At 44.5% G+C, this 21,415-nt stretch overlaps 9 non-coding genes across 9 annotated transcripts; 3 read left to right on the top strand and 6 right to left on the bottom strand.

Moving 5' to 3' along the window:
- Positions 1-660: 660 nt before the first annotated feature.
- trnam-cau (transfer RNA methionine (anticodon CAU)) lies at positions 661-732 on the top strand. Its single transcript has one exon. It is a non-coding gene; the product is annotated as a tRNA-Met (tRNA).
- Positions 733-9,348: 8,616 nt separating this feature from the next.
- Positions 9,349-9,430, bottom strand: trnas-aga (transfer RNA serine (anticodon AGA)). The gene has a single exon. It is a non-coding gene; the product is annotated as a tRNA-Ser (tRNA).
- Positions 9,431-9,758: 328 nt separating this feature from the next.
- Positions 9,759-9,830, bottom strand: trnag-ucc (transfer RNA glycine (anticodon UCC)). Its single transcript has one exon. It is a non-coding gene; the product is annotated as a tRNA-Gly (tRNA).
- Positions 9,831-11,112: 1,282 nt separating this feature from the next.
- Positions 11,113-11,194, bottom strand: trnas-gcu (transfer RNA serine (anticodon GCU)). Its single transcript has one exon. It is a non-coding gene; the product is annotated as a tRNA-Ser (tRNA).
- A 740-nt stretch (positions 11,195-11,934) lies between these two features.
- trnai-gau (transfer RNA isoleucine (anticodon GAU)) lies at positions 11,935-12,006 on the bottom strand. The gene has a single exon. It is a non-coding gene; the product is annotated as a tRNA-Ile (tRNA).
- A 2,758-nt stretch (positions 12,007-14,764) lies between these two features.
- On the bottom strand, positions 14,765-14,853 carry trnar-ucu (transfer RNA arginine (anticodon UCU)). The gene is given in 2 exon segments: positions 14,765-14,800; positions 14,817-14,853. It is a non-coding gene; the product is annotated as a tRNA-Arg (tRNA).
- Positions 14,854-15,828: 975 nt separating this feature from the next.
- trnas-gcu (transfer RNA serine (anticodon GCU)) lies at positions 15,829-15,910 on the bottom strand. Its single transcript has one exon. It is a non-coding gene; the product is annotated as a tRNA-Ser (tRNA).
- Positions 15,911-16,255: 345 nt separating this feature from the next.
- Positions 16,256-16,327, top strand: trnaw-cca (transfer RNA tryptophan (anticodon CCA)). Its single transcript has one exon. It is a non-coding gene; the product is annotated as a tRNA-Trp (tRNA).
- Positions 16,328-16,928: 601 nt separating this feature from the next.
- On the top strand, positions 16,929-17,010 carry trnas-uga (transfer RNA serine (anticodon UGA)). Its single transcript has one exon. It is a non-coding gene; the product is annotated as a tRNA-Ser (tRNA).
- The last annotated feature ends 4,405 nt before the right edge of the window (positions 17,011-21,415 follow it).

Here is a 21,415-nt window from a genome sequence, read left to right as displayed (position 1 = left end):
GGTCAAAATCCCTCTGCAAGCTTTGAAAATGCTCCTCATTGTCCACTGCTCCTCCAATCTTTGTATCATCAGGAAATTTATTGATCCAATTTACCTCATTATCATCCAGATCATTGATCTAGATGACAAATAACAATGGACCCAGCACTGACCCCTGTGGCACACCACGAGTCATTAGCTGAACAGAAAACATCTTCACGGGGAATATTTTGACACAACAGGGAACACGTTTACAGGGCAGGGCATTTATTAACAGAATATTATAAAAATATTGATACAAGATGGATCATATTTACACAGCCGGAAACACATTCACAGCATCAGGGAGGCATTTTACACAACAGCAGAAAATATTTCTCAACAACAGAGAGCACAGTTACACAGCAGGAAATATATTTACAAACATGTAATGCAACAGAAAATTCCTTTTAAAATAGTGATGGATTCTCCAGTTCCGTGTCTTGCCGGTTTCCCAACACTCTGTCCGTCGTTCCATGTGTCCAAGCAGTCTCTCATGCTGCTATTGTGTGTTTTTCTCTGTCTATTGTATTCTCGGTGTGATGCAGTGATGCCTCCTCACACTGGTGTTCCTATTCAACGATAGAGGAGTGACCATTTGTCTGACGACATTGATGGGCAGCAGAGTGGAACTTTCGTCGTAGCAGAGTGGCGCAGCGGAAGCGTGCTGGGCCCATAACCCAGAGGTCGATGGATCGAAACCATCCTCTGCTATTCCTGTTCACAGTGATAATAAAACACCTTAATGGTAACTGGGAAGCAGTCGGGACTTTTCCGTGGAGAACACAAACTGTTATTTGGCTTCCTTTTTCCCCGAAAAACCTCGATCTGGAGTAAATGGCTTTTTCTGCAACCAGAGCCTGACACAAGAAGAGGGAACATCTTAACACAACATGCAACAATTTACAGACAAGAAAAGTCCTCACGGAGAATCTTTTTTACACAACAGGGAACACGTTTGCAAGGGAAGGCGATATGTGAACAGAAAAGAAGAAAAAATATTTCCAGAGCCAGAAACACAACAACAGGGCAGCATATTTCACAACAGCAGAAAGAAAAAAAAACACTCACCAACATTTGAGACAGTTCCCTGGGTAAGATTGGTCTGGAGAGATATTGGCAAAACACGGATAATTGGAAATAACTCCGAGGGAAAAAGACAATGGGCAGCATGAACACTTTGGGCCGAAGGGCCTGTTTCCATGCTGTAACCCTCTATATCATAGAGCACAGCAGGAAATATATTTACAAACAGTGAAACACTTTACACAACAACAGTGAACATCTTTGAGCAATAGTTCAAAGCAGGACAGCTGTACAGCAGGAAATATGCTTACAAGAATATATTTACAACAGAAAACTAATTTAACATGTGAATGATCAATTCCGGGTCCTGCCGGTTTCCCGGAACCTTTGTCTGTCGTCACTCATTTACAAACAGTCTCTTTTGCTGCTTTTGTGCGTGTCTTTCTCTGTCCATTGCATTCTTGGTGTTTTGCAGTGGAATTGTGTGGCCAGACTGAAGCTCCCTCACACTCGTGCTGGAGTTAAACAACAATGTGGAAGATAACGATGATAACAAAGCTACTTGACAACAATTCTGCAACATTTCCGTGGAATATGCAAACATTTGCATTGGCTCCGCTTTTCTGTTTTCACCCTCAAACTGCAGTAAATCACATTGATCTGCACACAAGCTGCAGATACTGTGAACATGCACCAGGATATATTAGTGACCGAGGTCATGGTGTGCAGGGCACAATTTCAGAATTTGTGGATGATGTGAAAGTTGGGAGCATTGTGAACTCTGAGGAGGATAGTGTAAAACTGCAAAAAGGACAGAGACAAGTTGACGGAATGAGTGGGCAAGTTACAGCTGAAATTCAAAGCTGAGAATTGTGAAGTGATTCATTCAGGTAGGAAGATTATAGAGAGGCAATGAAAAGTAAAAGGGCCGGGTTCAATTCTGGCCTTCAGTGACTGTGTGTATTTTCCACATTTTCTCTGTGCCCACTTGGCTTTCCTCCGGGTGCTCTGGTTGCCTCCACACTCCATTGATAGGGGAAATGGACTTACCATGATAAATTTCCCCGAATGTCCCCCAGTATGTTTAAATTAGGAGGATTAACAGGGTAAATATGTGAGGTTGTGTGGGTAAATCAGAGGATCAGTGCACACTCAATGGGCCGAATGGCCACCTTCCTGTCAAGCAGCAGTACCCCAGTCTCAGCAATGGTGGTGTTGCAAACTCTCTGGAGTCAGGCCAATCAGCACAGAAATTGGAATCATCCTGTGCTGTGTGTGTGGGGCTCAGTGCCACACCGGGTTAGAGCAATTCACTTTTTTTAGTTCCTCCAGCTGCCGACAGCTCTCACGATCTGTGTAACCTCCTCCACATTCTTCACCCTCCCTATCTGGGGAACCTCCTCCAGCTCCTACACCCTTCCTATTACGGTAATTTCCTTCAGTCCCCAACATCCCACCCTGTATCTGTAACCACCCCCGGTTCCTATGCCCCTCCCTATCTATGTAGCCTCCTCCAGCATCTACGGATCTCCCTATCTCTGTAAAGCCTTCCAGTCACTACAACCCTCCCTATCTCTATAATTACGTCCGGCTCCTACACCCCTCCCTCTCCCTGTAACCTCCTCCAGCAATTACAACTATTTTTCCCCCTGCTACCACCACCAGCCACTACAACCCTCCCTATCTCTGTAACCTTCTGCACTCACTAAAATGCTCTGAGATATCTGCTCACAGGGCGTGGGAGTAGGACGAGTCCATTCAGTCCCTCGAGCCTGCCCTGTTATTCGGGAAGGTGAAGGCGGCTTTGTTTCCAATCTCCACCTTCACCCCTTTACCCCGTCACCCTTAATAACCACTGTTAACAAGAAGATATCGATCCCGGGTTAACAATTCACTGATTCCCTTTTGGGTGAGGGCAAGATTCCAAAACTTGGAGTGGCCTCAAGTGTTACTCAGCTTCTCTCCTGGGAGTTAAACTCTGTCCCTCTTTCTCTCTACCCATCCTCCCCCGAAACCAGGTCCCAGGGTTCCCCCAGCCTCCGCCAGCAGAAATCATTCGGCTCTCTTTACCCCCACCATCACATCCTGAAAAATGTAATTAAATCCCAGAGAAAAAGGCCCTCATTTTTCTAATCACTCCTCGTAACTTCACTCCCAGCTCCAGACTTCAGTCTAGTGAACTTTACATTATGTCAATCACCCCAATGCCAATTTGTATGTGGCTCGGGTAATAATCCAGAGATTGTAACCCCTGAGGATCTTTTGTTTTTATTTATTTCTTCGTTCCCGATAATCCCCAAACAGATCCTTTCTCCTGGACTTGCCAACGTGAGTAAAAGAGGATTCTAGATAATCATGAGAAATCAGTGAACATTTCATGTTTAGAATCGTTTTCACAGAGATAAGGTTGTTTATCACAATATGGATCACAACAACTGGATCCCGTCCCCACTCCTACTTCAATATCCTTTCAAGCCAATCAGAGATGTCCCTCACCATGGCACCGAGCAGGCAACATACTGTGTGGGACTCTCGATACAAAGGATGTTATCAATCCCCTAATTATAGAATCTCCTAGAACGGCCACTCGACTAGAAATGTGCTCATTGGAGTTTAGAAGAGTGAGAGGGGATCTCATGGAAACTGATAAAATTCTGTCAGGATTAGACAAGGTAGATTCAGAAAGAATGTTCCCGATGATGGGGGACTCCAGAACTTAGCGTCCTCCAGAATGTGTGGAATTCACTGCCACAGGAAGTAGTTGAAGCCAAAAATTGTGTGTGATTTCAGGAAGAAATGAAATATAGCAACAAGATTGTTAACACGATTCTAATCAGGAAATTTTCACTGATTTCTTATGATTCTATATAATCCTTGTTTCCTAGTTTTCCAAAACGATTGTCCCTCCCTACTATCCCACCTGAAATCTCCTTTCTCAAGCTGTTACAACCAGGAATGTCTTACGCCCAGTAATGAGCAGCTTTTGCAATGTGTTTGAATGAACACAATTTCATATCATCGAAGCAGCATTTTGAAGTTCTCATTCATTCACTGTATTCTGGTGAAATATGATCTTTATGTTCTGTGAGTAATTACATAAGAATCTTCCTCTGATATGAGACCTCGTTTTGTCCTTGTTCCCCTGATGCTGCTTTATTTCTCTTTCTTCTCTCGTCATGATCTTTCTCATGGAATTTCCAGCACACTCGGCCCAGTTCGCCAGCTGAGTACATCCCGGCCCACAGCACAAAGCCACTTCTTGAAAAGAGGAACACCGAAAGTTACATTTTTTTTTAGCGGCTGCCCCTCTAAACAAATTGTAACTTTTAAACTTTTTATACCAGACTCGCTGCGAGCAGGGTCTGAATCTGTGGGGGGAAACCCCATTGGATTTCGAGTCGAACGCCTTAACCACTCGGCCATCACAGCTACTTATTAACTCCCGCTCAGAAACATTTCTACTAACTTTATCAGACACAGCAATGACGCAGAGAGCAGTGTGTGAGCTGAATTTGTTCATCTTTTATTTTGTATCTTTCTCTCTGAATGAGAACTCATTTATTAGTTCAGAGACTTGTTTCTGTGTTTCGAAAAAATGTTCATTAAAAGCAAATAGATTCCGAATTTTAGGGGAAATATATAAAACATTTATTTTCATTTCATTACCATCAAATGTTGCGTTTGAACTTTATGTCCATTTGTTTCGAGACACAAGAGGATAAGTTTCTCAATAAATTCCCATTGCGACGCCGGGAATTGAACCCGTGCCAGCTGCTTGAAAGGCAGTTCTGCCCACCGCGATATCACCAACACTCGTTTGGTTTAAAGAGTCGTTATTTTCATTCGTTATAATTACGGAACTAACTCAGTTGCTGATTTCACCAGACACGAGATGTGTCCATAACGCAGTTTGTAAACTGAACTTGGCTTGTCTGGACAGGTTCAGCTTCCTCTTTACCACTGTTTCTGACTGAGAAATCATTGATTAGTTTTGAGAACTTTTCGAAAAAATATGAACAAAGTTTCCACGGACAGCAATTTTAAACTAGATTTTCCGTCAGACACACATGGATGATGATAATATTGATGTGAATTTTATTTGAGCAGACCCCCTCCCCTCCCCTCCAGTTCTCAGACAGACACTGACTGATTCGAAGTTTGTTTGACTTTTTATAGAAAATAAATCCCTGTCTCACGACCTGCTTTTCTCCTGTTCTCAGACACATTCACTTTCTACAAGGGGGCACTAACTGGTTTGAAGAATCAGAGTCAGACTGCAGTCACCGCATTCTCTCTCCATCCCATTCTCTCAGTGCCACCTTACACCATATCCGACAGAGTGATTTGGAAAAGTTGAGTGAATCACCATAAGACCATAAGACGCAGGATCAGAATTATCCCACTCGGTCCATTGAGACTGCTCCGCCATTCAATCATGCTGATAGTTTTCTCATCCCCATTCTCCTTTTCTCATTAACCCTGATCTCTTTATTAATCAAGAACTGATCTGTCTCTGTCTTAATGACACTCAGTGACCTGGCCTCCACAGCCTTCAGTGGCAAACAGTTCCACAGGTGAACAACTCTCTGGCTGAAAAAATTCCTCCTCATCCCTGTTTGAAAGTATCGTCCCTTTAGCCTGAGGTTTTGCCCTCTCTGGTTCTGGTATCTCCTACTAGTGGAAACATCCTCTCCGTGTCTACTCTATCCAGGCCTCGCAGTATCCTGTACGTTTCAGTAAGATCCCCAACTCCAACCCACCCCCCTCCCCATGCTTCTAAACTCCAACTAGTGCAGACACAGAGTCCTTAACCGTTCCTCATACGACAGTTTCTTTATTCCAGGGATCATTCTCGTGAACCTCCTCTGCATCCTTTTCAATGCCAGCAGATCCTTCCTTAGATATGTGGCCAAAAACTTCAAACAAACTGCAGGTGGGGTCTGACCAGACCCTTATCCAGCCTCAGAAGTACATCCCCGCTCTTGTATTCGAGCCCTCTCGACATGAATGCTAACATTGTATTTGCCTTCCTAACTGCCGGCTGAATCCGTTCGTTAACCTTAAGAGAATCTTGAACAAGGACTCCCAAGTTCCTTTATGTTTTTGATTTGCTAAGCATGTTGGTTTTGGAGAATTTAGAGATTCTGAGAACAAATACTTTGTATATTGACCCTAAAGAAACACAATGATATTTTCAATCACTATAATAATTGGAGGGCGGTTGGGGGAAGGGTGGGGGGGGGTTCGGTGGTGGACAGACATGATTGGGTCTTGCCACGGAATCTGACCAACGGCCCCTGGATGCAGCATCTGTGGCTCACTGTCCAATTGCCACAGAATCTGGTTAACAGGTGAGATCCTACATCACATATACTTCAGCAGTTCAAAAAGGCAGCTCACCACAACCTTCCCAAGGGTATTTAGGGATGGGTAATAAATGCTGACCCAGACAGCGACACCCACATTCCATGAATGAATTGAAAGACAATCTGCGGGGAGCGGCCCTCAGAGTGTTTAACAGTTACTGAGGTGAAAAACTCTAACTAACCCCCTGGAATCCGGAGCAAAGGCCGGAAGGAGGAGAAATTCCGTCCTCGGACCTTCCATTTGGTGAAAGTTTTGTCCTGTGAATGTGTAGATGTGAATATTGTGGAAGAGAGAGTGTATGAAAGGAGCGGGCGGGTCAGACTAATCCAACTGTGTTTGTGTGTCTGTTCTGATCATGAGATCTCCGAGTCTCTCTTGTATAAAATGAAACGATTTTTCAATCAAAGAACACACCCAATTCCCCTGCTGAGTCCCAAAGTTAGATTTCAAGATAACGGTTTCTTTAAATACAAGATTTCAGTCGGAAAGTCTGTCAGCGATCGCGTGCCTCCACATCTTACCTCAAATCCTCAATATCTGTCCCTGAATCCAGCCACGAGCAATTAAGGCAAAACAAAATATAAAACAATGAAGCATATTTTTATCAAATAGGGTGGCAAAGCGGCACAGTGGTTAGCACTGGTGCCCGTGTTTGATTCGGGCCTTGGGTGTGTGGAGTTTGCCCGTTCTCCTTGTGCCTACATGTGTTTCCTCTGGGTGCTCCAGTTTCCTCCCACATTCCAATCGCATGCTGGTTAGGTGCACTGGCCATGTTAAATTGTCCCTCAGTGTCCCAGGATGTATACGTTCTGGGGATTAGCCGGGTAAAATTGTACCAAAGATGTTCTTTCAGAAAGTTATTGCAGACTCGATGGGCCAAATGGCTTCCTTTTCCAATGCAGAGAGTCTATGCAGAAAAATCGCCTCCACTTATGAAGCCAAGGATCCAATCCGCTTTCCGAACGACATGTTCAAAATGTCATCTCACTCTCAAAGATCTCTCTGAACCTCAGGCCCCCCTGAGCTTGCACACTGTTTAGAACTGGACCATTTTTTTTTCTTGCCTCTCCCCATCTCTTCTGTCAAAATGCAGCATTGTTTCTGAGTGTGGGATTAATAATGTGTCTCTGCTACAATATGAGTCGGAGTACTGTGAATATGTCCAAATTCACAGATGACACTAAGATGGATGGAAGAGCAAAGTGTGCAGAGGATGCTGAAAGTCTGCAAAGAGATATAGATAATCTAAGTGAGTGGGCAAGGGTCTGGCAGATTGAGTACGATGTTGGTAAATCTGATATCATCCATTTTGGTAGGAATAACAGCAAAATGGACTATTATTTAAATAGGAAAACATTGCAGCATGCTGCTCTGCAAAGGGACCTGGGTGTCCTTGTGCAGGAATCTCAAGGAGTTGGTTTGCAGGTGCTGTGGGGTAACGTGTACTTGAGAAAGGATATACTTGCACGGGAGGGAGTGCAGAGGAGACTCACTATGTTGATTCCATAGATGAGAGTGTTGGCGTATGAGCAGAAACTGAATAGACTGGAGGTATACTCATTGGAGTTCAGAAGAATGAGGGGAAATCTTATCAAACCATATAAAATTATGAAGGGAATAGATAAGATAGAAGCAGGGAAGTTGTTTCCATTGGCGGGTGAAACTAGAACTGGGCGGGTGGGGCCGGTGGAGGAGGGGGGAGTTGGTGCAGGGTAGCCTCAAAATAAGGGGAAGCGGATTTAGGACTGAGCTGAAGAGGAACTTTTTGACACAAAGGGTTGTGAATCTGAGGAATTCTGTATCCAGTGAAGCAGTTGAGGTTACCTCACTAAATGTTTTTAAGGCAAGAATAGATAAATTTTTGAACAAAAACGGAATTAAAGGTGAGCGGGTGGGTAAATGGAACTGAGACCACAAAAAGATCAGCCATGATGGTTTTGAAGGGGGACCCTATTCCTGCTCCTAGTTCTTATGTTCTTATGCGAACTGAGACTGCAGCTTCTGTTTCTCCAAGAGAATCTCTCTGGATAAAGCCGGAATTTACAAGGATTTCTGTCACTGAGGCATTGTCTGGCGGTCTGTGTCTCACTGCTCCAACTCACTCTATCCCTCCATACCCTCTCATCAACTCTATATGAAGGTGGGATCTTGTTGTTTAGTGACTGAGTGCACACAATCTGTATCTACACCTGACCAAATAGAATTCAGTTTGTGAACAATATCACCATTTCAACCAGCTCTGGGTTAACCCAGGCACAGCTCTGATTGGCTGCAGCCCCCTGAATCTGGGGAACAGACACTGTGAGCATCGCCGGCCTCAGAGGCTTTCACAGTTACTGAGCTGGGAAACTCCAACTCATCCCCGAGAATCCACAGCACAGAGCGAGAGGAGAGGAAAACCTGTCCTGGGAGCTGCCAATCTGAGACACAGTTTGACCTGTCAATGTGCAGATGTGAAGCTGCTCCTTCCATTCCCAATCTGCTATAACCAGGAGTTCCTAACGCCCAATAATGACCAGCTTGCAGCAATGTGTTTGAATGAACACGATGTCATATCATCCAAGCAGCATTTTGAAATGATCATTCAGTGCATTCCGATGAAATGTATTTCTTATGTTCTGTCTGTCATTCCATAAGAATCTTTCTCTGAAATGAGACCTTGTTTTGTCCTTGCGCTCCTGATGCTGTTGTTTTTCAATCTGCTCACATTATGATTTCCCTCATGGAACCAGAGAAAGGGAACAGCACTGAATCATTCGGCTTATCTTGTCCATGCCAGCCCGAGGGCACCCAGGTGTCCTCTTCAAGCTCACCTTCCTGCACTCGGCCCGGAGCCATGGAGCTAAAAGCATGATGGTGATCCACATACTTGGCGCGAAAATACCAGAAGGAGTTCCGGCTCTGGGGCTGCCGGAAGCAAACACTTTCAGTGATAATCGCTGTGAGCAGGACTCGAACCTGCGTGGGGAAACCCCATTAGATTTCTAATCCAACGCCTTAACCACTCGGCCATCGCAGCTCCACGGGTTGCTCCGCTAACATAATCACCTCAGTAGCGTTGATACTAACTTCATCAGACACCGTTATTGTACAAAGCACAGTGTGTGAGCTGAAAATTGTTCCTCTACTTTTGTATCTTTGTCTCTGACGGAGAACTCACTTACTGGGTCAGAGACTTGTTTTTGTATCTCAGTAATTTTTCATTAGAAACAAATTAGTTCCGAATAAAAAGAAAAAGACAAATCTCTATTGTATTTCATTATCGTAAAATGTTGCGCACGCCCTGGTTTTGTCCACTCGGTTGAAAACACAGGAGTGAGTGGATAAAGTTGTAAGTAAAATATCAATGCGATGGCCGGGAATCGAACCCGGGTCAATTGCTGGGAAGGCAGCTATGCTCACCACTATACCACCATCGCTCACAACGCTTAAGCAGCCCTTATTTTAAGAACAAAGAAGAAAAACAGCCCCGGGAACAGGCCCTTCGGCCCAACGAGCCCGCGCCGCCATTTTAATACTACCAGTTCCCCCTCCACCCATGACCCCTATCTATTGTTTTTATGGCCATCTACATTGCGGGAAACTAACTTAGGGAGAATTTATTACTGCCAATCAGCCTAACAGCACATCTTTGGGGTGTGGGAGGAAACCGGAGCACCCGGAGAAAACCCACGCAAGGACGGGGAGAATGTGCAAACTCCCACAGACACTGGCCCAAATCCATGTATCTGCACAGCAATCAGTGATAGTCACTAAGCAGTCGTCTTGCCCAGTATCTGGTCCAGTTTAGGCACACACTAACGACATGAAGCACTAGGCCAATCTCGAACAACCAAGAGCAGCCCCAGTACGACCCATCGCGTGTATGCCCCTCGTTGGACACAAGGCGGACCGACTTAAACCTGTGAATGAAAAGAGAAAAAACATTATTATCTTCCCATATCCTTTTCCATTACCAGGGTCGTCCCAATGCTAATGAACCTTATTTAAAACAATTTCCTATATCCTCCCATCTCCAACCCACTCATGTGCCTGTCTCAGTTACTCTGAAACAACTCCAGCGCGTCTGCCTCTGTTTTTTGTTCACTCCGTTTAAAGTCCAAGAGGCCGCGATCAGGTTCTAAATAAATTATCAATGCAATAGCCGGGAATCGAACCCAAGTCAACAGTTTAGAAGGCAGGTACACTCACCACAATACCACCATCGCCCGCTCTGAGTAAATAATCGTTATTTGCATTGGTTGTAATTACGGAACTTCCGTCGGTCCTGCACCGACAACAATCCCACCCAGCCTGTATCCTCATAACCCCACATATTTACCGTGCTAATCCCCCTGACACTGAGGGACTATTTAGCATGGCCAATCCCGCTAATACGGCGCTAATTTTCATGGTTGAGCTGCCGATTCTAGAAAGACAAAATCTGCCATTCGGGCCGCAAATGAAGCTGGAGTCTGCTTTGGATCTTCTGAAACCACATGTTTACCTGGTGGCAAACTCCTGTCCAAAACTGGGGTCCTGACTTGAATCGATCGTCAGCTCCAGTTTCTCATGGGATTAGAAATATGGGAGTGTGGAATTGTTCTGGAACATTCACCCCTCAAGCCTGTGTGTCCAAACTTCATCTTGGTTCCATGAAGCTCAAAACACTGAGCGAATCATCAGCTCGCCGGCAATAAGGGGACAGAACAAATTCACCACCGACGAGGGTGGGATTCGAACCCACGCGTGCAGAGCACAATGGATTAGCAGTCCACCGCCTTAACCACTCGGCCACCTCATCATACAGCGTCTGCTCCCCAAACCACCTCTTCTGTTTTAACATCCGTAACAAAGAACACATTTCTCCCGCAGGATAACGTTGCCTTTCTGCTTTCTCTTGATTCGTTGTTATGTTTCCATTTGATGTAAATCCAGAGAAAATAAAGAGAGAGACAGTTCACCTCTCTGCTCGCGGTTTGGTTTTGAATTCACCCAACATGACCCTGATGTAAAACAGAGCAAGTGCTGTGAGTTTGTGGAGCAACAGGAGAGAGTCTGACCTCCCAGTAGAGGGCTGTGTGTCCGAATCACGGAGCTTTTCTGTGTCGGTCTTTGGATTTTGGTTGTTTGCGATTGTTCCTGAAATGACAAATTCCAAATCTGGGATACAATTGAAATTTTAGGGATGATCCGATTCGCATGCTGAGTTATTTTTAATAAACTTCTCTATTTGAACAATGTGTGAGGGATATGATTTGTCCAGTGTCGGAAAAATTCGAGCAAGGTTCACAGTCCCAGTTGTTTCTGGGAGCCATCAATGGGGAGAGCTGACTGGCTGTGATTTAACCAGAGGATTCACACCTCAGGAGAGGAGCAAGACTGAGAAGGCGGAGCCTTCATGATCAATCTCAACTGAACCGGGAATTGATCCCGCGCTGTTGGCTGAATAAACTGTCCAACCAATGGCGACAAATGTTCTGGGCTACTCATTAATGAAAACTAAGACCATCACTGTTTCTATTTGATGGAGTGAGTAGGTGATAGCAGAGGATGGTTTCGATCCATCGACCTCTGGGTTATCGGCCCAGCACGCTTCCGCTGCGCCACTCTGCTCCCAAAGTCAGCCCCTCCCTGCTTATTACTGCTGCCCGCGAGCCAGGAATCTATTCACTTTTTGTTACAAACAAAACCCTGGGAAGCTCACCCTGGCTGGATAATAACACTTAACATCACCCCGAATGTAACAGACAGAGAAAAACACACAGAAAAGCAGTAAAAAACTATTAGGAGACATTCACAATGAGAGACAGAAAATATTCGAGCAAACCGGCAAGACACTGAGATGGAGAAACTGATTGAGTATGAAAAGGGATTTTCTGTTACACAAAGATAGGCCCTGTTTTGAAATGTATGTTGTGTTGTGTAACTGTGCTCTCTGCTGTGTAACTGTTCTCTCTATTTGGAACTGTGACTCTCCCGTTGACAGATCTTCACTGTGGTTCTAACAAATTCTCCCCTGTTGTGTAAATGCGTTCCCGGTTTGTAAATATCAACCGTCTTGAGCAGAAGATTTTTCTTCTTTTGTGTGAAATGTTCTCTGTTGTTCTGTGAAGGTGTTTTCTGTGGGAAAAAATCGACGGAAATTTCAAGGCCGCCATTTCTGAGGCTTGCTTTCAATTCCAGCATTGTTTGGGCCGAATGGCCTCCTCCTGTTTCTGTTTTCTATCCATGTGCCTTTGTGTTAAATCAGTGAATTTGAATTTCACCAGCTGCCGTGGTGGGATTTACTCCGTGTCCCCAAAGATTAGCGCGGGCCTCTGGATTACCAGCCCAGTGACATCACCTTTCATCCCTGTAAACAAAAACAGTTCATTCAGCTCAGCATTAACCCTCTTCCTGAGGAGATTAGAATTCCTGTCACAGAATTTCAATTAGCCGATTGATGCAAAGCATTTTGTCCTCGTTTGGAACATTAACAATTCATCCAGATCAAACATACATTGTGGAACAGTTCTGACCGAAAAAAATGAGATAAGTGAGAATTAAGTGAACAAAGTTACAAGGAAAGTAATTCTGAGAAAGCTGTTTGGAAGAAATAATGGATTTCAGTTAACCGGCGAGGGAATTGGACTTTTAATTCCAAATGTCTTTATTGATGTCAAATTTCGCCATCTGCCTTGGTGGTGGTGGTGGTGGTGGTGTGTGTGTGTGTGTGTGTGTGTGTGAGAGAGAGAGAGAAAGACTCTCACATGATCAATCTGTTTGACTGATCATGAATTAGTCCTTTATGTTCCCTCATAAACACTGTGATACCTTGTCTTTGTGAATTCCTCAGATACACTTGTACCACTGAGACTCTGGTGTGGGGGTGGAGGGTGGGGTGAGGTTTGAAGGCGATGCCGCAGGGTGCTCAGTGTGAAAACAGACGGTTTTAAAGCCGGGAAGTGAAAAGTGAACTTGTCTGTGTGAAGATCACAGAAAAGCCTTCTCTGGTGCTGCGTCCAAGAGACAAGATTTGGGTTGTCGGTAAATGAACTCCTGTAATGAAAGCACAAAATCAGAAAGAGGAAATGCTGGAAATATTCAGCAGCTCCGAAAGCAGCTGTGGAGAAATATCCCTATCGCCAGGATGTAACCCTTCAGTTGCAGAGTTCACATTGCTCAGACCTCCCAATCCTCGCACCTTCGGGCAAGGAACAGGTGGAGCGGGAATTGGGTCTGTGTTGACTTGCGCAAACAGAGCAATGCATAAATCCTAGTAAACAGGAAATCCCGGTTTCAAATCCCAGCGAGAACTTTGAGGCCTTTCAAGTGATCAGTGTAATTGTACAAGTCACAATATCCCATCTTTGCTAATCAATATTGTCTTTCCCTTTGCAGTGGGTGATCTACAGAAATAAAACATATTTCGAGACTTCCCACGAATATCTTTACTATTTATTTACACGATCCGGGTATTTTCATCATTTGCAGAAGAAGAATAATCTGCAATAAATCTAATGCTGTGACTTCATAAGTACAGATTTCCATTTCTTTTCTCAGGGAATTTCTAACATAGTCGAATGACCTGAGAGTCATACAATCCCAACAGTGCTGAAGGAGACCATTCTGCCCATCGAGTCTGTACCGACTCGCCAACAGAGAATCGCACACTGGACCTATCCCCGCGGCGCCACACATCCACCCCGGTAATCTCCCTATACAAACACCTTGGGGACCAAGGGGCAATCCAGCATGGCCAATCCACCCAACCTGCTCATCTTTGGACTGTGGGAGTAAACCAGATCACTTGGTTTCCTGAGATAACTTGCCTGGATCAATATAGATTGAACAGAACTACAGAAGGTTAGCACCATCCAGGACAAAACATCCCACTTCATTCGCTTCCCAAGCATTAAAAATTCACTCCCTCCACTCCCGACACACAATGACAGCAGTGTGCACCATCTACACGGTGCAGCAACTCAGCAAGGCTCCTTTTCCAGCACCTTCCAAACCCATGACTACGACAGCCTGGAAGGACAAGCGCAGCAGACACATCAGAATAACACCCCTACATTGCAGGGCACTGATATTTATTTATTGATTTATAAATTGCTGTTGTGTGTGTGTGTGTTTCTTTAACCATTTTTATCTTCCAAAAGAAATGAAATATCTTCTTCAAAAACGATGTTACTATTTCTAACCCAACTAGCAAACGTTGTGTCAAACTTTAAGAAAGGTTTGTGATTTATTCTCGAGTCAGTGGTTTCCCTGGGAGCCGGGTTAACAGAAACAGCATGGAGAGATGGCAGAGCAGGAAATGTCGGTGCTGAAGGTGAATCACATCAATGAAGCAGCAACTGGCTTGCTACGAATCTGATCAAAAGTCCGACTCTGGTGGGACTCGAACCCACAACCTTTGAATAGCTAATTTATTTGTTTAGAAGTCCAACGCGCTTTCCATTGCGCCACAGAGTCACGTACTGGGAGTTTTCTTTCCTTGTCCACATATGGATTTTTGACAATGTAGAAACTATTCGTAAGTTCAACAATCTCATAGCTTAAACATCAAGAACTGTTAAGAATATGGTGTAACAGACATAACTAGGGTGTAGAGAAAGATCAACTTCATGCGAGTTAAGTCCATTCAAGGTGAATTCAGATGTTCAGGATCCAGTCACAGAGGGAGGTGCCGAGGCCCAGGCCACAGAGTTTGGGTAGGAGTTTTGTGGGAATAATAGTGTTGAAGGCTGAGCTGTAGTCAATAAATAGGAGTCTGACATAGGTGTCCTTGTTATCTAGGTGTTCCAGGATTCAGTGCAGGGCCAGAAAATGGTGTCTGCTGTGGGCCTTTTGTGGCAGTTGGTACTGGCCTGTTAGACAGCTAGCCATTGTCTTGTGAGATGTTCAAAGGTTGTGGGTCCGAATCTCATCAGAGTCCACTTTTGGTTAAAGTTTGAAGAAATTAGGGACTGGTGTGTCAATCTTCCCAGAGAAATAAAACTGCCGCCTAGAACTTCATAGAATGCCTACAGTGTAAAAGGACGACATTCGGCCCACCAAGCCTGTACTGACAACAATCCCACCCAGGCTGTATCCCGGTGACCCCACATGTTTACCATGCTAATCCCCCTGACACTAAGGGGCTATTTAGCATGGCCAAACCAGCTAATACAGCACTAATTTTCATGGCTGATCTGCCGATTCTGGAAAGACAAAATCTTGCCACAGGCGTCTGCTTTGGAGCTTCTGAAACAACATTTTTGCAGGGTGGTGAACTCGTGTCTAAAGCTGGTAATCTGACTTGAATCGAGTTTCTCCGAGGATGAGATTTGTGGGAATGTGGAATTGTTCTGGAACATTCACCCCTCAAGCCTGTGTCCCCAAAATTCATCTTGATTCTGTGAACCTCAAAACAAGCAGTAAGTTTGGGGGTCAGAGTAAATGCATCATCGACGAGGATGGGATTCGAACCCACGCGTGCAGAGCACAATGGATTAGCAGTCCATCGCCTTAACCACTCGGCCACCTCGTCACACAATGATGTGGCACCAAACTTTGACACAGGATCATCCGGACTCGAAATGTCAGCTCCTTTCTCTCCTTGCGGATGCTGCCAGACCCGCTGAGATTTTCCAGCGTTTTCTCTGTTGATTTCTCACCAAACCAGCTCTTGTGTTTTAACACCCGTAACAAGGAACATATTTCTCCCGCAGGATAATGTTGTGTTGCTGTTTACTCCTTAATCTCGGTTCGCTGTTACTCTTCCATTCCATGTCTAACCACAGAAAGTAAAGAGGGAGACAGTTCCATTCCCTGGGCCCTGTCTGGTTTTGAATTGGTCGAACATAACCCGGATGTAAAAGCTGGTAACCCGTGTGAGCTTGTGGCGCAACGGTAGTGCGTCTGACTCCAGATCAGACGGTTGCGTGTTCAAATCACGTCAGGCTTATGAAGCTTTTCTGGGTCGGATTTTGTATCTGGGTAAAGTTCATTGTTCCCGAAATGACAGATTTTAAAAACGATGGTAGAAATGATATTTTAGGGATGCTTCCGGTTCGCATGCTCAAATTATTTTTTGCAGTTTTATATCTGAAACAATGTGTCAGAATTGTGAGGTGTTCATTTCTTGCAAAGTTAAAGCAAGGTCCAGACTCTCAGATGTTTCTGTGGGTCATCAAAGGAGAGAGAGCTGACTGGTGGTGATTTAACAGGTTAATTCATACCTCAGGAGAGGAGCAAGGCTAAAAACAATCTCAGACGATACAGGAATTAATCCCGAGCTTCTGGCTGAATAAAATGCCCAGCCAACTGAGCTAAACACTTATTTGATAAAAGGGGAACTCTCCGAAAGTTCATGCTGCCAAACAAACCTGCTGGGCTTTAACCTGGTGCTGTGAGATTACTTACTGTGAACCTAGGATAAATGTGCTGTGTTCCCCGTTGATGAAAAATCAAGATGATGAAGCAAATTTACAGTCGAGAAAACTCAGAATTGCCTTTGGGCAGCAGCCGAATGTTACTATTTGATGTTAGTGAGAAGATCCCAAGCAGTTCCGATGGCCGAGAGGTTAAGGCGTTGGACTTGAAATCCAATGGTGTTTCCCCGCGCAGGTTCGAGCCCCGCTCGCAGCGAATACGTTATCTAGTGTTTAGAAGTTGCAATTTATTTAGTAGGCTAACCACTAACAAAAAATTGTAAATGTTAGTTTTGGGGTAGTTCAGTGGTTATCATTACTGCTTCACAGCTCCAGGGACCTGGGTTAGATTCCCGGCTTGGGTCACTGTCTGCGTGGGGTGTGCACATTCTCCTCGTGTCTGCATGGGTTTCCTCTCATAGGCCAAAGATGTGCGGGTTAGGTTGATTGGCTGTGCTAAAAATTATCTTCAATGTACTGAGATGAGTAGGTTCGAGGGATTAGTGGGTGAAATATGTAGGGATATGGGGATTGGGCCTGGGTGGGATTGTGGTCGGTGCAGACTCGATGGGCCGAATGGCCTCTTTCTGTACAACAGGATTTCTATGAGAACATGATAACAGATGATGGTTTTGATCCATCGACCTCTGGGTTATGGGTCCAGCTTCTGCTGCGCCACTCTGCCCCGAACGTTACCACTTCCTGCCTATCCCTCCTGCGCGGGAGAGAAGAAACTATTCATTGTATTTTTATTTCAGACAAGACCCATATGTTGGGAAGCTCACCCTGGCTGGATAAAAACACAACATCAGCCCGAATGTAACAGGCAGAGAAAGATACACAGAAAAGCAGTAAGAGATGATCAGGACACACACAGAGCGATAGACAGAGAAGGTACCGAACAAACCAGCAAGATACTGAGATGGAAAAACTGATTATGTTTGAAAAAGGATTTTCTGTTACACAAAGGTAGGCCCTGTTTTAAAATGTATTTCATGTAACTGTGCTCTCTGCTGTGTAACTGTGCTCTCTGCTGTGGAACTATGACTCTGCCGTTGACAGATCTGTGCTGTGGTTGTGTCAAATTCATCCTTTTAAATCCCAAGGGATACAGACCCAGAGGTATCAACCGTTCCTCATAGGGCAAGCTCTTTATTCCAGGGATCATTCTTGTGAATCTCCTCTGGACCCTTTCCAAAGTCAGCACATCCTTCCTTAGATATGGGGCCCAAAAATGCTCACAATATTCCAAATGGGGTCTGACCAGATTCCCGGTTGTGTAAATATGATCCATCTTGAGGAGAAGATTTCTCTGTTCTGTAAAGGTGCTCCTTGAGTGAAATATTATTCTTCAGTGAAGACGTTTTCTGTGGGAAAACAATCAACGGCAATGTTAGGGTTGCCATTTCCGAGACTTGCTTTCAATTCCAGACTTATTTCAGCCGAATTCCCTACTCCTGTTTCTGTTTCTGATCAATGATTCTGTGTTTCAAATCAGTGAATTTAAATTTCACCAGCTGCCGTGGTGGGTCTTACTCTGTGTCTCCAAAGATTAGTGTGGGCCTTTGGATTACCAGCCCAATGACATCACCTTTCATCCCTGTAAACAAAAACAGTTCATTCAGCTCAGCATTAAACCTCTTCCTGAGGAGATTAGAATTCCCTCCACAGAATTTCAATCACCCGATCGATACAAAACATTTTTTTCTCTAGTTAGGAACATCAGCATTTTATTCAAATCAAACAGATGTGGGGGAATTGTTTGGAGCTCAAATTATTTTAGAATTGAATTGACAAAATAACAAGGACATACATTCTGAGAAAGCGCCCTGCAATGTTTGGAAGAAAAGGTGGGCTTAATATGATTGGGAGATCTGTTCCCAGGAAGTTCCACCAGAAATGACCGCAACAGGACTCAAACCTGCAATTTTCTGATATCATGACTGCAAACAATAAACTCTTTATCCATTAGGCCACGTGGTTAGCTCATAACTTATTCACCTGATGTTAGCAACATGTGAATAAATACTGTGACAATATTATTTTCGTTCTATCTCTACATGATCCACTGATTCCTAGATCCCTGAAAATACAAGGGAAAGTTCCAGCTGCCATACACAGTACTTTTTGACGTTAAAAGAGCCTTTCACTCTGTGAGTTGTGAAGATTCATGAAGCGTGAGGGGTGGAGTATTAATGTATGATTATAAGAACAGCAAGAGAATGTTGGAGCTGTACAAAACTTTGGTCAGGCCACAGTTGGTGCACCGAGTGCACTGCTCAAATCACAATAGGAAGGATATGATTGTACTGGAGAGGGTGTAGAGGCCATTCACCAGGATGTTGACTGGGATGGAGAATTTGAACTATGAAGAGAGACGATACAGGCTCGGGTTGTTTTCTCTACAGCAGAGAAGGCTGAGGGGAGATCTGATTGAGGTGTATAAGATTATGGACAGGATGGCCAGGAAGCAGCTGTTCCTCTTAGTTTCAGGGTTGATGGAAGCAGAATTTTAAGGTGAGGGGCAGGGAGTTTAGAGGGGATTTGAGAGAAATATTTTTTCATCCAAAGCATGGTCAGATTGCAATGCCTGGGAAGGTAATAGAGGCGGGAAAACTCACTAATTTTACCAAATATGTGGATGAACACTTGAACTGTGCTGACTTTCAAAGCTATGAGACAAGTGCTGGAAGGTAGGATTAGTGTAGATTTAACGTAGGTTTGTTGGTGCAGATTTGATGGGTCAAAGCGCCTCTTCTGTACTGTATGACTCTCGCTCTTTTCCTCACGGACAACAACCTCACCCCATGGTGGCACAGTGGTTAGCAATGCTGCCTCACAGCGCCAGCGATTCAACCAGCTTTGATTCTCGGCTTGTGTCACTGTCTGTGTGATGTCTGCACATTCTCCCCGTGTCTTCGTGGGTGTTCTCCAGGTGCTCCATTTTCCTCCCACAGTCCGAAAAATGCGCTGGTGAGGTGCACTGACCGTATTAAATTCTCCCTCAGTGCATCTAAATAGGTGCTGGAGTGTGGCGACTAGGGAATTTTCGCAGTAACTTCATTGCAGTGTTAATATAAGCCTACTTGCGATGCTAATAAATAAACCTAAAACACTCCACAAATACATGCATTCAGTGATCCTCACCAGTGAACCAACACAAACCCAGTTCAGTAACTGCAGCCAAACAAGGTTGTGTCATTGCACCAATTCTCTTTTTCATTTTCCTCACTGCAATACTGCACCTGTTCAACCTGCACCATCCTGATCAGGAAGACAAAGTCCCTCTTCTGTCATTGAGCTCTAGGCTGCAGGGAAAGCTTGTGTGGGTGTTAACTCAGAAACTTAGCCCCAGCTCGCTGAGCATTCCTTCTGAGAAGCAGATGAGACTTTAGTCTGCAACAGGCAGAAAACTAAAGATCATTTCCATCATTCCTGATTCGGAAACATCCCCAGAAACAGCTCCACAAAAAACTAACTGAAGGGTTACAGATTAATAGGGAAAATCAAACCCCTCCCAGTTTCACACAGAGCACTGACCATCGGAACATACACATCCTCACCCACATTGTCTGATCATTGAGTTACAGGTATCTCCTCCTGCCTCTCTATATTGACAGAACTTAAAAAAAACTGCTGAAATTGTCAGCTCGAGTTTCTCATAGGATTAGAAAAACGGGATTTTCGGATGGTGCTGGGCTATCACCCCTCAAACCTGTCAAATACTGTGTTCAAATTTCATGTATGACTGTGTGGCCAAATTTCCCTCGATTTTCAAGTCTCTGTCTCTGTTAGTTAGTGCGGCCGCACTTGGAGTACTGTGTGCAGTTCTGGTCCCCACATTACAGGAAGGATGTGGAGGCTTTGGAGAGGGTGCAGAGGAGGTTTACCAGGATGTTGCCTGGTATGCAGGGGAGGTCCTATGAGGAGAGACTGAGGGATTTGGGGTTGTTTTCACTGGAAAGAAGGCGGCTAAGAGGGGATCTTATAGAAACATATAAGATGATTAGAGGTTTAGATAGGGTGGATGGTGATAGCCTGTTTCCTCGGATGGAGAAATCTAGCACGAGGGGGCATGGCTTTAAATTAAGGGGGGGTAGTTATAGGACGGATGTCAGGGGTAGGTTCTTTACCCAGAGGGTGGTGAGGGACTGGAATGCCCTGCCTGCTGCAGTTGTAAATGCGCCTAGTTTGGGGGCGTTTAAGAGATTGGTGGATAGGTTTATGGACGAAAAAGGAGTGGTTTAGATTAGTGGGTCAATGTTTTTTTTTAAAAATAAGACTGGTCGGCGCAACATTGTGGGCCGAAGGGCCTGTTCCGCGCTGTAATGTTCTATGTTCTATGTTCTATGTTCTATGTTACTGTGTGAGAGAGTCAGAGACATTCTGAACTTGTCAGCCTTGAGTGAGGATACATTGTCAGTGGAGCTATAGATGAGTGCTGGATTATTCTGTATCTGTCATTTTCTGGTACATTATATCTGAGATATACTTTATCCAAATCTTTCATTTCCTCCAGTCTGGTCAGTGGGGAATCTCACTCTGAACCATTAATGTTCACATAGCCGCTCGTTCCATGTGTCCAGCTGGAAAGCTGTCTGAAGGAACGTGCAATCTGACAG

This window comes from Carcharhinus amblyrhynchos, unplaced genomic scaffold (genome assembly GCF_965287045.1).
Source record: "Carcharhinus amblyrhynchos unplaced genomic scaffold, sCarAmb.v2.hapA scaffold_42, whole genome shotgun sequence".
Classification (NCBI taxonomy): Eukaryota; Metazoa; Chordata; class Chondrichthyes; order Carcharhiniformes; family Carcharhinidae; genus Carcharhinus; species Carcharhinus amblyrhynchos.
The sequence above is the reverse complement of the archived record's forward strand: the minus strand, read 5'-3'. Positions and strand labels throughout refer to the sequence as shown.